The sequence below is a fragment of the Microcebus murinus genome, chromosome 25, assembly GCF_040939455.1.
Source record: "Microcebus murinus isolate Inina chromosome 25, M.murinus_Inina_mat1.0, whole genome shotgun sequence".
NCBI lineage: Eukaryota > Metazoa > Chordata > Mammalia > Primates > Cheirogaleidae > Microcebus > Microcebus murinus.
The window spans coordinates 2763643-2777727 of record NC_134128.1 but is presented as its reverse complement, the minus strand read 5'-3'; the positions used below and the strand labels follow the sequence as shown (position 1 = coordinate 2777727).

General features: G+C 44.7%; 1 non-coding gene across 1 annotated transcript; it reads left to right on the top strand.

Annotated features, from left to right (window-relative positions):
• Window positions 1-7465: 7465 nt before the first annotated feature.
• Window positions 7466-7571, top strand: LOC142864680 (U6 spliceosomal RNA). The gene has a single exon (XR_012915031.1). It is a non-coding gene; the product is annotated as a U6 spliceosomal RNA (small nuclear RNA).
• Window positions 7572-14085: the final 6514 nt, after the last annotated feature.

Here is a 14085-nt window from a genome sequence, read left to right as displayed (position 1 = left end):
GTCCTCACACAATGAGGGCGGTGACCCGTGGTCCGGCTCAGGTGGAAAGGTTTGGGACAGGCTGCCGCCAGGTGCGCCCGGAACCTGGGGGTGAGCACCCGAGGGACGGTGCGCTCGGCCAGCAGAACCTGGTTATTCTGTGGCACCGCCTCGTTACAAAGCGCACCTGTCCCGATCTGCTCCCCGTAATGCTCAGCCCCAGTCGCTAATGTGGGGTTTTCCTTCGCAGGTGGAAAGCGTTTGCTCCAGGTGAGACGGGGAGAGATTCTAGGGAAAAGCGCCTCTCCGCGAAATCCGCTCTGCGGGCCGTTGCCGGTACTGCGTAGCTGCGGCGCACCCGCCGCCCTCGCCCCGTTTCCCACGCAGCAAGCCCTCCTGTGAGCCCGGCATTTTGCAGGACAGCCCAGAGCAGGAGTGTAACGTCAGGTGGACAGCCCCACCGTGCCACCGCCCGGGCCGCTGGGCGTCCGGCAGAGCCCACGCCGAGCTCAGTGCGAGTCGGAGCGCGCCGTGGCTCGCCGTGCCCGGCGTCCATTCCCCTCCGCGCTGTGGCTCCACGTTTCTCCTGCGGAGAGTGAGTTGCTTACTGCCGGGGCCTAGGCTAGCTGAGGTGACAGGTGGGGCCTCCTGCAGGGCCGAGCTTGCGGAGTCCAGCTAGCTAACACCAAACGGCGCGGGCCGGGCGAGCGCCGCGGCTGCGGCGCCCCCTAACGCACGCTCGCGCGGGAGCCAGCAGGGCGCCGCCGCGGAACGAGGCGGGGCTTTTGCCGCCCTTTACCTCTGCGGGAGGCCCGGCCCCTCCGCGCGCAGCCTCGGCCTGCGTGGCCGCTGCGTGCGGGCGGGCGAGCCCCGCGGGCCCCGCGCGGCGCGGCGGAATTTGGCTCGGGCGAAAGCGGGTTATCCCAGGCCCGCTGGAGCCCAAGTATTTCAAAGTCCCCCTTTGGCCTTTTCGCGGGAAACCAGGTGAGCGCAGGCTGTTCCCTGCCACAGTGACGTGGACGCCTCTCCCGCATTGGCCGCGTTTAGGCAACAAAGGGTGATCTTTATAAGCATTTTAAAAATAGAACTATGAAGCCACTCCCCTCCCGCCCCGCCCTAAATGAGCTCATTATAAACCACACCTAATCTTCTGGGAACCAAATATTGGCCTTCCTTCCTACACTGAGGTCTCCCGAACACAGCTGCATTTTCAGGGAGCTGGCGGAGTGGCTGGTCAGCAGGGCTCCCTGTGGCTGCTCCTGGCTCAGGCAATAGCAGATTCCTTTCGTTGGGGTGAATTAGGTTTTCCTTAAAACATGTTAAAGTCTAACAAAGATTGAACCTTGGCGGGTGCGAAGGCTCATACCTGTAATCCCAGCACCCTGGGAGGCAGAGGCGGGAGGATCGCTTCAGGCCAGGGGTTCGAGACCAGCCTGAGCAAGAGCCAGACTCCGTCTCTACTAAAAATAGAAAAATTAGCCGGTGTCTTTGCGCTTGCCTGTGGTTCCAGCTACTCGAGAGGCTGGGGCAGGAGGATCGCTTGAACCCAGGAGTTTGAGGCTGCAGTGAGCTATAATAGAAAAAAAATTGAATCTGGCATCCCCAAAGAGACCAAGAGGGAGAGAGCAACTGGAAAGAAAAAGTTCGTGGGCTCCTTGCATTTCCTGGTCAGGTCTCACACCCCAGGCTTGCAAATACAATCCTGCCCTTTTAGCAGCCTGCTAGCGGTGTGAGCTTTAAACGTGCCAGTGAGAGGCCGCCCGGGGGTTATTCTAGAAGTCACTCTACAGAACAAAACAACTCCAACAAAATGCACTTGCAAACGGGCTTGCAACTGCTTTCAGTTTACCTGAAGAGGCTCTCTGCACTCACAGTTTGGGACAACAATGGGTTTGTCACCTATAGTTTGAAAATCCAAATTCTTTTACCTACAGAAACAAAACTATTAACACTGGGTCAGTTACCCATTAATATATGTAACCAGAAATGGGGATCTATACTAATCACCATAATACAGGACACTGTTTTCTAGTCTTTCCATATTCATAACATATGGAATTTTATGAATAAAATAAACTGGAATAAATTAGGAACTGCTATAGATTGGTGGAATATGTTTCTTTTTACAATTATAATAAAATACAAAGTATGGAAGTAAGATAAATAATGTGAATAAACCTTTACATATTTTTAAATTTAAGAACTTGAGCCTGACTTCATGAACATAACTTTTTTCTATATTGTTTGAAAACAGATGTTGAAACAGATATATATGCTAATTAAGATGTTTGAAGAATGATCTCTTCACACTTTAAAAAAAAATTTTTTAGAGACAAGGTCTTGCTCTGTCGCCCAGGCTGGAGGGCAGTGGTTCCCTTATGGCTCACTGCAGCCTCAAACTCCTGGGCTCAAGTAATGCTTCTGCCTCAGCCTCCTGAGTAACTACACTTCTGCTAATAACCTTCAGATAAGAAACGAAACAGATATGTAGGTAATAAATGTAAAACTTATTATAATGTTAAGTGTTAAACAGTCCAAGCCAGATTTTAAAAATCCAGTAGCTCTTTTTCTTTCATTGACATATGTTTCTTATAATGTGAGTGGATTTCAAATACAATAGAACTTTTTCATATTAAGGGTTTCAAAATGACAAAGCTTCGATATGCAGCAAATGCATGCATCCTTGGAGCAGTTAGCTTGGGCACCACTAAAAAGGCAAAGCTGCCCAAAGGATGAAGTAGCCAATGGAGGTGGAGACTCAGGGCTGGCTTCCCCACTAGGGAACTGGCATCTCCACCGCCGCGCCAGCACCACCACTGGCCGCTCCTCAGGCTTTGCCCATGCTGGGGCAGTCCTGGATGCCCTGACCATGACCAGTAGCAGTCATGGTCATTCTGCCATTGCTGGAGAACCTGCTCAGCCCCACTCAGCACCTTAGAGTGGATCAGGATGTCCATCAGACCTGTGAGGCCCCCAAGGTGCGTCATTAGATTCTACTCTGTGCCAGCAGCCCTCTAAGACAGCTGTCCCCACCCTATAGTGAGTTGTATAATTATTTCAGATATTACAATGTAATGATAATAGAAAGGAAGTACACAATAAATGTAATGCGCTTGAATCATCCCGAAACTATCCCCTCCCCTGCTCCCCAGCCAATGGAAAACTGTCTTCCATGAAAACAGTTCCTGGTGCCAAAAATGTTGGAGACCGCTGTCTAAGATATCTCCGATGGGACTGCAAGGCCAACAGGCCCTGGAGCCTCAGGCCCCACCTGCCTGCCTTAAGAAATGAAAGGGTGAGTATCTGTCATGCATTCATGGCGCATGGGCGTGCCAGGCTGTGGCCTCAGCTCCTAGAGCCCTCTCTAGCTCTGTGGGCAGGAGTGCAGACGAGGTGGAAAGGGAAAGGGATAGTCTTCTCTGTCCTTGTTCCTTTTGCCTTCTCGTCCCTTTTGGGAAGATTTTCTGTACTCACCAACTTTTGCCATCACTGTGCAAAGTGGGAACAGCAAGCAAACAAGGAAATGGGGCCCCAGGCAGAGATGAAGTCCTCACGTGGGGGAAGAAGAGAGAAGTCCCCGGCAGCCTTGGGAAAGAAAGGGGAGTTCCTAAACTCACTCAGCTCTGACTGTTTGCATTGAAGACTGTGTGTAAATTGGGCCAGTGTGTGAATTGAGACCATCCATTCTCAGGTGCAGAAAACTAAAATTTAGGTCGCTCAAAGGGCCTAAGTTGCACTGTTCTATATGATAAATGTTAAGAATTTTATTACTTACTTAGTGTAGAGCCTTCCCCAAATCTGAGGATCATGAACCACACTTTGAAAACAGAAACCATTGCTCTGTGCTTCTCTGTTCCACCTCCCAAATGGAAACTCCTTGCACAGTGTTTCTTAGCCGTGACCTTCCACAATGGCCACACAGCTCGGGACTGTTCCCAGGAGGTGTGCGAGGCTCCGTCCTTGGGTCTGTGCAGTAGCTTTCAAATGTCCCAATTTCAGAGGGGGAGAAAGGCTCAGCAGTGCTGCTCCCCGCAACCCCCTCCTCTCCCACAATACCTGGGGCCAAACGCTACTACAGAGTAGCCCCAGTTGGCTTTGTGGAGATTATCCATGTGTAATCTTTTATGCCTGCTGCCAGTCCTTTGTGTATTAACCTCATTTCCCCCTCTTCCCCTAATATGATGCAGTGCTAGAAAATGCTGCCTAGGAAGGGTATTGCCTGTGATGGAAAGGAACTGTTGTCAACATATTGTTTGGGTGGGAGGAGGAATTGGTTAAAAAACATATGTCCAATCGGATCCCTACTGTGCCCATGCAAGTGTAAATGCATGCATGTAAATGCAGGCAAAGAAAAAACTGTTATGCCCTTCGGAAATAATAATTTATAGCCTTCTTTGAGATGACATTCTTCACGTGCAACATGTTATGAAACTGGTGAGATTATTTCAACAGACTTAAAAGGATGTGGCATGCTTATCTTCATGTGATACTTTGTTTTCAAATCTTTTTTTGCGCTTTCCTTTCTTAGTCTTTTTTGTGCTGCTATAACAAAATCCTCGAAACTGGATAATAACTTATTTTCTCACAGCGCTAGAGGCTGGGAAGTCAGCAGTTTGGCTGTCTGGGGAGGGCCGTGTCTGGCCGTGGTCGGGAGGGTAGGAGTGCCGTATCCTGGCACAGCAGAAGGCCAAAGAGCCAGGGAGTCCAACCCTGCCTGAAACCTCTTTTGTAAAGCTCCTAATCCCATTCACGAGGGAGGAACCCTCACAGCCTGCTCACTTCTTAAAGGCCCCACCTCTGATATCACATTGGCAGCACCTGAATTTGGAGGGGGCCACATTCAAAACATAGCAGTTAGTTATGTTACAGGACTGAAAGCAACTGCCAACAGATTCAATCTCTTCAGTGTGGAAAGGGGGTATTCCTTTCTTAAGGCTACGGATTAGTGGTCATCAGAACTTGTTTTTGAGACAATAGAGTCTTGCTCTATTGCCCAGGCTGGAGGGCGGTGGCATGACCACAGCTCACTGCAATCTTGACCTCCTGGCTCAAGTGATCCTCCTGCCTCAGCCTCTGGAGTAGCTGGGACTACAGGTGCATGCCACCAGCCTAAGTTTTTTATATTTTGTAGAGATAGAATCTCACTATATTGTTCAGGCTGGTCTCAAACTCTTGGCTTCTACTGCACCTGGCCTGAAATGCTTTGATTGATCAATTTCATAACAACAAAGCATCATTATACACTATGGCCATATTAAAAATAACATTAATTTTGATTGCATGTTGAGCACATATTAATATGTCCCAGGCACTCTGCTGATCCTTTCAGGTGGAATTTCTCCTTTGACTCTCAGGGACAATGAGGTGGGTACTATTCTCTCCATTTACATGTGGGATTTACATGAGTTTAAAGAGGTTAAATAAAATGCCCAAGGAAACCAGATTGTCATCCATGTCTGTCTGACCCAAACAAACAACTTCCTGCCTCCACGGGCACGTGCCTTTTGCAGCAAACGCGCCTCTGTGCAGAGCTGGTATTGTTAGTGCCACAGGCCGATGCTGAAATGCCTCAGCTTGTGTTCCTAGGCATGCTCAGGCCTCTGGGCCTCTTCCTCAAGATGTGAAAGGGTGTCAGGTAGGTGGCAGGTCTTACATTTTAATCTCTGATCTTTAACTATGAGAGGCGGGCCTCTGAAGAAATTTCACCTTTTCACCTATCTCCTGGGGTGGGATGTGAGGGAGAGCTGAGCCCAGGAGGCCTCAGGAATAGAGCACTAGTTTTGCTTAACCTTAAGGTAGACTGGCTTTAATCCTCCAGCTCTGCAGGAACCCAGAGAGGTCCTGCCTCCTCTCACCCCAAGACGCTGAGGAAGTTCTGGGTGGGATGATGGAGGTAGGAAGAGGTGCTGCTGGGGGTTAAGCCCTGGTCCTAAGGTGTTCCCAGTGTGAACTAATGAAATCCTAAGTGCTTCCCCCACCATGAACAGACCCCCTCTTGCCAAGTGGACTTTCAAAAAACCTTAAAGCTGAGACCCTAGCCATGAGGGGAGGGAGGTCAGACAGCCCTTGCTACCCCTCCCTTTGGGAGTCCGGGTACAACAGTTGACCAGCATTAATGTTAAAACAGAGATGATAAAAAAACAAAACAAAACAGATGATAAGACTGACACAACAGAGTCTTTGTGACATAAGATACTAAATTATCAACAGGACCTAAGGCCATGCAGGGCAAAGGTTAAGTCACCTGCAAGCCATCAATTAGCTGAACAGGTCACCTGCTCTGCATACTGTGGCTTGTCTCCCATTAACAGCTCCTTGTCTTAACTTAAAACATTCCGAGTCTTTAGACAAAGCTTTATTTCGTTAACCAATTACAAATCAAAGAATCTTTAAACCCACGTATAACCTGTAAGTCTCCACTTTGAGACGTTCCTTTGGGCCAAACCAATATACAGCTTCCATGTGTTGATTTATGATTTAACCTGCAATTCCTATCTCCCTAAAATGCATAAAACCAAACTGTAACCTGACCGCCTCGTGACCCCTTGCTCAAGACTGCTTGGGCACAACTTCCTGGGCCATGATCACACATATTCAGCTCAGAATAAATTTCCTTAAATTATTTTACAGCGTTTGAGTCTCCCCAGAACTTAAGACCAAGAATGCTTGAGGGAGGGAGCATCTTCCCCACTCTCCCACTCTGGCGCAGAGGCCAGCTCTTCAGGCCAGCGCTGTCTGAAACAACGGTTCTCTGCCCAGACTCCTGGAGGCAGTGGCACGCACGCGTCCATTCTTACCGGCTCATGAGAGCCAATGTTTTCAGGATTGGTGACCGCAAGTTGTTAAACATTACTTTAGGCCAGCCTGGCTCACTCCTGTAATCCCAGCACTCTGGGAGGCCGAGGTGGGCGGATTGCTCGAGGTAGGAGTTCAAAACCAGCCTGAGCAAGAGCGAGACCCCATCTCTACTATAAATAGAAATTAATTGGCCAACTAAAAATATAGAAAAAAAATTAGCCGGGCATGGTGGCGCATGCCTGTAGTCCCAGCTACTTGGGAGGCTGAGGCAGGAGGATTGCTTGAGCCCAGGAGTTTGAGGTTGCTGTGAGCTAGGCTGACGCCACGGCACTCACTCTAGCCTGGGCAACAGAGTGAGACTCTGTCTCAAAAAAGAAAATAAAATAATGATAGCCATTATTAAAAATAAAATCACCATATATATTAAAGACAAAGGTAAAGATACTAAAAACTCACCACTTCCTGATGTCGTTATTACATTTTACTCTTATCTAGGCTATGAGGTTGCTCTATTACATCCGTGTGGCGGGAACACGACACTGCGATGTGCTGACGTGCATCTCTCTCCAACGTCGCACTCGGTGGCCTCACGCTGGTAGCCTGAAACACGCGCTGTGGTGGGAGTATGTACACCACAGAGGTGAGCAAATGCTACAGATTGAGGCGGGGCTTCAGAAAGCTGGTTGTTGTGCTCACTTCGGCAGCACATGTAGTAAAACTGGAAAGACACAGAGGAGATTAGCATGGCCCCCCACAAGGATGATATGCAAATTTGTGAAGCGTTCAATATTAAACAATTATATACATTTTTTAATTATAAGAATTAAAAAATAGAAAGCTGGTTGTTAAACATTTCCCAGCACACCATTGCCTGCTGGCATAGTTTATATTTTCTGATACTTTTGACATACTTTAGGTTATGTGTTTTATTTTTGCACCATACCCTCTCTTTTCTAATATTTAGTAATATACCTGTCTTATTTCTGTCTAGGTAGGTAGCAAAATCTCAGGCAATAAACGGTAATTGTGGCCCTCACTCTGTTAGTTCAGGGCTTACTATAGCTTCACCCTTATTCAAACAGCAGGACCAAGGGATGAAGAAAGTCACTCGTGGGTCACCTGTCCCGAGAGGCAGGCTGCAGCCTTAACTTACGACGCATGGGCCACTCAGTGTGTCCCAGGGCAGCGGGAGGGGCACCCTCACTCAGAATCCTCACTCCATGCTGCAATCGCTTGGTTTGGGGATCAGTGCCTTGGAAATTCTCAGTCAGAGCAGGCTTGGGCCCCTGAAATCTGAATTTCAGAAAGCAAGAGGGGAATGTTAGTGGGAAATAGTGACCAAGTAAAAGAACACCTTTTGGATTCAAATCTCTGCTTCCCCATTTTCTGTCCATGTGACCTTAATGAATTTAAAGTCATTTAAACTCAAGGAGCTTTGGTTTCTTTATTTATATTAGGGGAAAAAGAAAAAATACCTTGTTTTCATTTTACTTTTTGTAATATCAAAAGCTGTTAACAATCTACAGCTTTGACAATAGGAGAAAAGTGAAATCAATTATTGCATGTATTTACACTATGCTCAAATATTTTTGAAAACTGTAATACTTTCATCTACTCAGTTATTATCACTAATTCAATGACCCTGAATGTTGTGTAATTAGCCCCATTTTGCATTTGAGAAATCTGAAATTTAGAGATAAGTTCCTTGTCCAAGATCACCCAGATCATACCCAAAGCCGAAAATTCTAACCTAAATGTATTGCCTTCAAAATTATGTAGCCATTGGATTATTATATTCTTGGGCTTAGCAGGTGCTAAGTCACTCACACATTCAAGAGACATTTAGATGCATCAATAGGTTCCAGGGATTGCCACAGGCGCTGGACATACAACCCACATTACTCATCGGCTGCTGCTGACCATGAAGCCACTGGCCAGCCCTCCTCACTTCTGCTTGTAGCCCTGCTTCCCAGCTGACACCCGGTTGCCCCCACATCCTTGCTCGCTTGACACCCACTACCATGGGTGGTCTTGGCTAAGTGAACTGCTGTTCAGTCTGAGAACTTCCCAGTTTCACCTCAGATCCAAGATTCACAGAGCATAATCTGTCTGCACAGACCTCCTGGCGGAGCCGCAGGCAGGAGGCTAGAATAATAAGATGCATCTTTTTGGCTCTAGTTAATTATAGTTCAGGAAGCTTCAGATGCCCCATCCCAATACACAGGTTATAGCCTTAACTGCTTCCAGAAGAACACCAAATTAGAGAGCACGCCAAGTGTTTATACATTTTAAAAACTTAGATCTGATTGCAAAACAATTCATGTTTAGTAAAGTCATTCTGGAAAATCACAATAATGAAATTTACCCCCTGCCCCAAACCCAGATCAACGATAACTGCTGGCAATGTCTTAGTGAGTATCATTGTGATGTTCTTTTTAATGCACACAGATTATTTTATTACTTTTATCTCTAGCACCTGCTTCTAATAGTAATGTTACAAATGAGAAGAAAGAATAACCACTACAATATTTTATGGGCAATTTGCTCACTCATCCCTTCATTCAGCAAGTATTTGAGCGTGTATTATATGCAGTCACAGTTACAGGTGCTAGGAGACAGCAGTGCACAAAACTCAATGGCCTTCATGGAGCCCATAGCTTACTCAGGGGAGAGACACTGGACAAGTAAACAAATATGTGTAAGAGTACAACTTGTGACAAGTGCCAAGAAAGAAATGAACAAGGTAAGGGAAGCAAAGGGAGTGGGAAGAGATGCTTTTAGATCAGAGAGGACTTTCTGAGAATGTGACTCTCACATGAAGATAATGCTGCAGATTCCAGCAATCTGGTGTAAGTCAAAAGTCACCATGAATGACTGTTTGTCTCTTAAATCCATGCTTCAATTCTGTTATTAGCTGGTGTGGATTCTCAAAGTAAGCCAAGGTCTTAGAGGTGATTTAATCCAACACCTTCACTTTATAAGTGATGAAACTTAGAGTCACATTACTAACAAATAGCAGAACCCAACCCAGAGGCCAGCTCTGTGAACACACGAAGCATGTCAATTACTACGATAACATGCAGCTCCTTTTAGGAAAGAATGCCATAAAGAAATATTGTTTGATACAGTCCCTATCAATACACCATCGTCAAATATAATCAATTGCATAGTATTTGTATCTTTTCTCCCTGATGGAAAGTCTGAGGCAAAGAAAAGCACATGGTTTTAGAATTACATAATACCCAGGTGGCATTTGTTTATTTATTTTTTTGTCTTATACTAGCTGTGTGATTTTAAAAAGCTATTTAATCCTTTTGAGCTTTAGTTTATTTTTGAAACCAGGATACTTAGTAAATGTGGTTATCATTTCAACGTTTAAATGTAGAAAACAGTGAGATTACCAAGTGCCCGTCAACTCATGAATGGATAACTAAAATGTGGTATATACTCACAATGGAATATTACTCAATCCTAAGAAACGATAGTGAACTAGCACCGTTTATGCTATCGTGGATTAAGCTTAAGCCTGTAATACAAAGCGAGACGACACAAGACCTGGAAAATGGGCTACACATCTACTCGCCATCAAATTGGTACTGACAGCCTAAAACTATGGTGTTCAAATAATTGTAGTGTTCAACAGGGATCTGATGGGGGGAGACCCACATCTTAAGGACGTGATGAGCACTGTAGGGGGGAAAGGATTACCTCTATCCCTTTTTAGGAAGAGGCAAAGAAACACGCTGTAACCAAAATGTCTAAAAAAAAAAATTTTGTTAATGGGAGGTGAACAGGTGGAAGGGGGGAGAAGGGGAAGGGTACGCACTTTCATGGTGGGTGCAGGGCGCACCACTTGAAGACTGGACACGCTTGAAGCTCTGGCAAAGCAGGGTGGGGAGAGGGGCAGGGGCAAGATATGTAACCCTAACAATATTTGTACCCACAGAATTTGGGAAAAAAAAACAGTGAGATTATAGGGGGGGAAAGGCATACATAGAGTGAAAAATTTAACCTCTTTGATACAGGAGAAATAGAGTGGAGCTTATTGGTGGTTGAGTTTTCTTCCAGCTGGATAGGGCTCTACTAAGTAACAGAAACCCGGGTCGGTGCGTGGGGAAACCTGGGTAACCAACTCCGCAGGCTGAAGCCTTATCACTGTGGTTTTTCTTTTAAAGATACGGAACCTTCCGGTTTCCTTTGGTGGCTCTTTTATTACGCTTACTTTATTGCATCACAAGCTCCGTGGTAGTGGTTTCATTTTTACCATGTGAACTGGATTATCCCGCTGCAAATCTCCCTTGAGTTCTTGGAAAAATATCTAATATTGATAAGAAAAAAGACATTATTAAGGAAATACCCAGCTAGGAAACTGTTGAATGTCTGACATAGTTTGCAGAGGCTTTAGGGAGATCTTAACAGTTTCTTTAGAAAGATCCATTTAAAGGCATGTTTTTGAATCCCTGGGACCTATATAGAGTGCTCATTTTTTAGTACATTGGAACAGGTAAGAACATTGAGCTTTTAACTGTAAGTCTTTGCCGGGAGGCTTCTCTCCCTAACCCAGCTGGGTTGCCATAGACCAAACAGAAGTGGCTTGCCACGGAGAGTGCACATGGGCTCCATCCTGAGGTCCCCATCCAGCTAGTGGTTGGTTTCTGCTGCCTTGCAAGCCCTGGCAGGGGCAGGCACTTCCACCCACAAGAAGACAGCTTGGCAGGAGCATCTCCTGAGGGAGCCAGTTACAAATGCTCCAAGAGGGTACAGCAGCCTGCGGAGGAAAGAAACACGGCAAAGCAATCTCGCTCTCTTGCCTCCTCCAAGGATCTTTTCTTTCTTTCTTCTTTTCCTTTTTTAAAGAAAAGACATGAGTTAGTACTAAATGTGGCAATCACAGATATGAGTAATTCTGTCCTAGTGACTATGCATCTGGGCTTGTGGGCTTACTGGGGTATAAGTTCACAGAATTCCTTATTAATGATAGGATCACAATTAAAAATCACACATAAGAGAATTAATAAAACTCTGCAATCTAAGTCAAAAATTAATATGGAAACAAATATAGAAAAAAGCATTTACTCAGGCCGGGATTGGTGGCTCATGCCTGAAATCCTAGCACTCTCAGAGGCCAGGGTAAGAGCATTGCTTGAGGCCAGGAGTTTGAGGCCAGTCTGAGCAAGAGCAAGACCCCATCTCTACAAAAAAGTAGAAAAATTTGCTGGGTGTGGTAGTGGGTGCCTACAGAAACTCAGGAAACTGAGGCAGGAAGATCACTTGAGCTCAGGAGTTTGAGGCTGCTGTCAGCTGTGATGATGCCACTGCACTCTAGCCCAGGCCACAGAGTAAGACCCTATCTCAAAAAAAAAAAAAAAAAAAAAAAAAGAAAGAAAGAAAGAAAAGAAAGTAAAAAGAAAAATGAAAAAGCATTCACTTGGTTTCCATGGAGAAAAGTGCTTAACTTTAGCAATAACTGGCTTGGATGAAATGTTTTTCATGTGGTAAAGCAACCTCTTCAGAAAAGTAAATTAAAAAGTAAATCTAGAATTACGCAGATTACACACAGACACATAAGGATGGTCTTCAGCAGTGGTTCTCATGCTTTAGCACATCTAAAACATTGTAAAAAATGCAGATTCCTGAATCCCACTCCTAGACATTCTGATGAAATAAATCTGGGAGTGCAGCCCAGAAATCTAAATTTTAATAAGCTCACCAAATGCTTCCAACACAGAATCAATTCTCTGGACCAACTTTAGCAACCCTAGTCTCTCAAAAAGAAAAAGAAACTTAGTTTGGAATATACAAAGCTGAACTGCAAGAACACTGGTGTCACATTCCTTCTGCCAGTGCTCACATTTTCAATCGTTTGCCTTCCAATACTGGTGCAGGACTTTCAATCTAACTGATCCTCTGTGGTCTCCACAGCAGCAACTGCTTAGAAAAAAGTCACTGAGGAAAGGAAAACGTTGTCATTGCTACTTGTTTATGTACAGCATCTCATAGGGTGGTGAAGAAGATACGAAGCTCTTTCAATTAACACAATTTTTTAGGTCTGATCTCTGTTTTATTCACTAAATAAAAGAGTATTTTAGGTCCTAGTAGAAATGTTTCCCATGATTTGAGGTCAACCCAAAGGCTCTCTCTGTGTTCTGAAGTGTCTGAATTACTAGTTTTGTTTCTTTTCAATATTGTTAAAATATTATATTTTTCCTACAGAGAAGAGGGAGAGGAAAAGGAAGAGGGAGAATAAAAAAGTATAGTATCAGACTAATTGGTGGTATTTTTGTTAGTGATGCATAAAATAATGGAGTGTCTTTCAGTGATGATGTTTTAGACCAGATGAAATATGATAATAATGCCTGTATCCTAGGGTTTCATGGGAGCTAACTGAGTCAAGAAATAAGATGCTTAGAACCATGACTGGCTAATATTAATTACTTAATCAATGTAATCTCTTTGTATTCTGATATGTGGATAGATTATAAATTAACTAGTCCCCTTATGCTGGACCTTTAGATTTCTTCTAATTTTCCTGCTATTATATATGGCATTGAATATCTTCGTATGTGAACCCATATGTGCATTCCTATGAATAATTAAGGGAAACTACTAGGTAAAAAATCATGAACAATTTAAGGAATGGACTTATAATCATAGTGATTAGAAAGTCAGTCAAAGCTGGGTTGGAATCACCACTTACTCTGTGATCTTGGTCCTTTTACTTAAACTTTCTCAATTTTTGCATCTATAAAATGGGAATAATAATATCGTACACAGGCATACTGTGACATTTAAATAAGATGATGCAATTTGACACAACACAATGCTGGCACATAGTATGTTCAAAATAAATGTAAGCTCTTTTTCTTAGGGTGTTGAGACACCAGCAGTGTTGCCTGTCTTCACCCCAGCTTTGGGTGAATGTGCATTGCACTATATAAGAGCATCAGTTTTCAACAGTGACTCCATGTGGCCGTAGTAGCAATAGCAGCAGCAGAAAAGAGGTGTGTGTTGTCAGAAAGGATGAGGTTTATTGATTCTTTCTCTTGGTATTTAATAGGATTGTCCATTTGGACGGCAGAAGCCTGTGCCTGGGATTCTCGAACAATCTGAGACAAGCAGACCTCAGGGAAGAAATATTAGGCCCTGCCAGTCTGCGTATGAGGATCTGAGTGATTGCTTTAAATATTAAAAGATGATGATCTCATTTAGATGTCATGCCTCTTATTATATATCAGATATATTTTTATATGACATATTGTTATATATTATCTAAGTATTTTATACATAGTATATATTTATATATAGTGT